At 37.3% G+C, this 2,900-nt stretch overlaps 1 long non-coding RNA gene across 1 annotated transcript; it reads left to right on the plus strand.

Annotated features, from left to right (window-relative positions):
- Nucleotides 1-1,383: 1,383 nt before the first annotated feature.
- On the plus strand, nt 1,384-2,409 carry LOC148868742 (uncharacterized). The gene is made up of 2 exons (XR_016106707.1): nt 1,384-1,594; nt 2,084-2,409. It is a non-coding gene; the product is annotated as an uncharacterized LOC148868742 (long non-coding RNA).
- The last annotated feature ends 491 nt before the right edge of the window (nt 2,410-2,900 follow it).

Below are 2,900 nucleotides of genomic sequence, written 5' to 3' on the forward strand. Positions count from 1 at the left end.
TCGGCATCCAATCCAGTTCGGAATTAAATAACCGAAGAATCAGCTCGGGGCTAATAACCTGAATCGCCACGTAACCGACTCCAGAGGTCTCTCTAGCAGATCCTGAATCTTTCGAGATCACGATGAGGTAACATATCCCGACTTTTCCGAGATCACTATGAGGACTCATCCCGGCTCCACCAGAGTCGAAAGTGGAACAATATGCCATATCTACATACCACTTCTTCAGAAGCGAAACGAACTATATCTCCACACCTTGAAGATCCCGGAGCTCTTTCGTGAGATCCACGACAACTCCAGTATATAAAGACCGGAACCTCAAGGCCAAAGGTATGCGTGATTACTCTACTCACTAGCTCTCAAAATTCTCAACCTTTTAGCTCGCAAAGCAGAATTACTAACTTAAGCATCGGAGTGACTTCGCTGGGTTAGCTACCCAGGTTCTCTAATCCACTGTCTTGCAGATAGATCCAGCTCGTTGCTCGATTGGAAGCCAAATCGCCCTCCAGCTAGGAATAGCTAGATCGCGCAACAACAAGTTGCCTTCTCCATTTGACCAAGTAGGAAACTATCCAAGTGAACCCATACTCTTGGATGTGTTAAAATTTTATTAAGTCTCTTTTCCCCCAGGTACGGTAGGTCTTTTAGATACAATATGTCATCAATGTTAATTATTTGCAAGAAATAAGAAACGAAAATCATTCCTAGTTTGGTTAGGTGTAGAGTTTCTCTATACAACCCATGGTTGAAATACCAATAAATTTTACTTGGTTCAATATACCAAAAAAACACTTATAATAAGTGTACCCTTATTGTTTGAAAATTGATTAATGCTATCTTTATTGTTTTTGACAATTAACTAATACTTTTCTTATTGTTAGTGCGCATTAAAAAAGGCAAAAAAAAAATTATTTTACCCTTTATTCTTCTTCAAAATTTTAAAATAAAATAGGAAGAAAGGAAAAGAAACGCTGATTCATCAAACTCTCTTGGAGCCTGGAGTGTCGAGCGTTGAGCTGGAGCGTCAAGCGTTGAGCATGTTGGAGCCTGGACTGGAGTGGTGGAGGTCTCGCACTCCGACATGCAGTATCTGATGCCATCACCCCTTCAATTTCAACCCGACCAGAAACAGAGAGTAGTGTTGTTTTCACTCTGGCACACAACATCTGACACTCCATGCTTTGGTCAATAAGGTGTAAGGTGGATGAACCAGGGACAACTAGCATTAAAATAGGTAGCATTTAATTCATTGAAAAAACACCGACATGTTAATCTTTGCATTCCACTATGCACTACCTATTTTCAATGAATTAAAATAGGAAAAAGGGGAATGAACTGTACAACTCTGGTCTACCAATAGGGTTTTGTTGGTGGTAGCTCTCTGTTCACTATCAAGAAAGATGATGAACGGAGATGAAGATGAAGGAGAAGAAGAGGAAGACGCAGATAGAGAAGAAGAAGAGGGGGAAAGAGAGAGGGAAGAAGAGAGAGAGAGATCGGGGAAGGGACCTGGTTAAAGGTGAAGAGGGTCAATGCCGGTTTGCCGCCGTTGTACCAAGAAAAAGGGCGTCCTTCAATCTTCTGTCGGGTCAACGTAAGGGAAAAAATAACTTTTCTAGTGTCTCTGTTCTGATTTAAGATAACAATTGTTAGAAACAATAGAGGTACTTTAAGACAATATTGAAGTAGTTTAAGAAATTTGCCCTATTTTATATATAATATTTTTATTTTTTATGTATAATAGTAAATAATTTTTGTAATCCTTATTTTTCGTATGTAAAATAAAAATATTTTTGTATGTATATTTTTTATTTTTTCATATATATAATAATAAATAATTTTTATAATTCTTAATTTTTTGTATATAAAATAAAAAAATTTATATATATAATTTTTATTTTTAGAAAAAATTGGTTTGCAATTGAACTCAAGCTGAGCCAAACTTGAACTTGCGATCTTTAAATCGAGCAAAACTTGAGCCTAATACAATTTCAGCGAGTCAAGCTCGAATAATCAAATATTTTGCTTGGCTTGTCTCGAACCTACCCTTATTAATTAGTAGCCACCACGATGTAACATCCAGGATTCATGGAATCACTTGATCGGCGGTGAAAAGCTGGACATGTCTTGGACAAGAGAGAAGCTTCTAGTACTACATGGTTAAGAGTAGCGGCAAACAAGAGTCTCAATCTATAAGCCTAAATCCTACGAGTTTCTTGTCACATATGCTGTAGATTTCAATCCCAAATAGATTTTCTGTGGGTTTTCATGTTACTACATTTCGTCTAGAAATCCTTGAAGCTCTTGTTCTTTCTCTTATTTTCCTTTTTAATTTCTTGCAAATATTTAACATCGATTCATCCACTGATTAATCATAGAAAAATAGGGGTTATTGTTCTAAGGTGAAAATGAAAGCATTTAATCCCAGCTGCAACTTAGACTTTTGAAGATAATGCTCAATGCTGGAGTGGAAAAAGAGGAGAGGGATTGAGCAATCGAAGGCTTTAACGATGCTACCTTTTACATCCATCATCCAAACACAAGAGTGTAAAATAAGTATAAAGTCGGTTTGCTTTTTACACTAAAAAAATCTGACCATTATTAAACTCCATCGGTGTATTTTTGTATTTATACCACAAACAAATGCAGCCAAACTCATACAGAAGAACAAACAAAAGACAAAGAAACACAGGGACAGTTGCTAACTAAAAAACTCTGTTCTGGAATTAAGATCGACTTCACACCTAACGGCAACAGTGCACCCAGAAGAGCCTCACAGACAAAGAGAGCAAATCGCCCATGTTTTTATGTATTTTGAACAAGAACCACACGAGCATTGCGAAGAAAAAATAGTGGGAGTAGTTGAAAACAGAGAGAGACAAAAACGACTCACCCCATCT

The sequence above is a fragment of the Nelumbo lutea genome, chromosome 2 (genome assembly GCF_056320005.1).
Source record: "Nelumbo lutea isolate HS-2025 chromosome 2, American lotus-T2T, whole genome shotgun sequence".
Classification (NCBI taxonomy): domain Eukaryota; kingdom Viridiplantae; phylum Streptophyta; class Magnoliopsida; order Proteales; family Nelumbonaceae; genus Nelumbo; species Nelumbo lutea.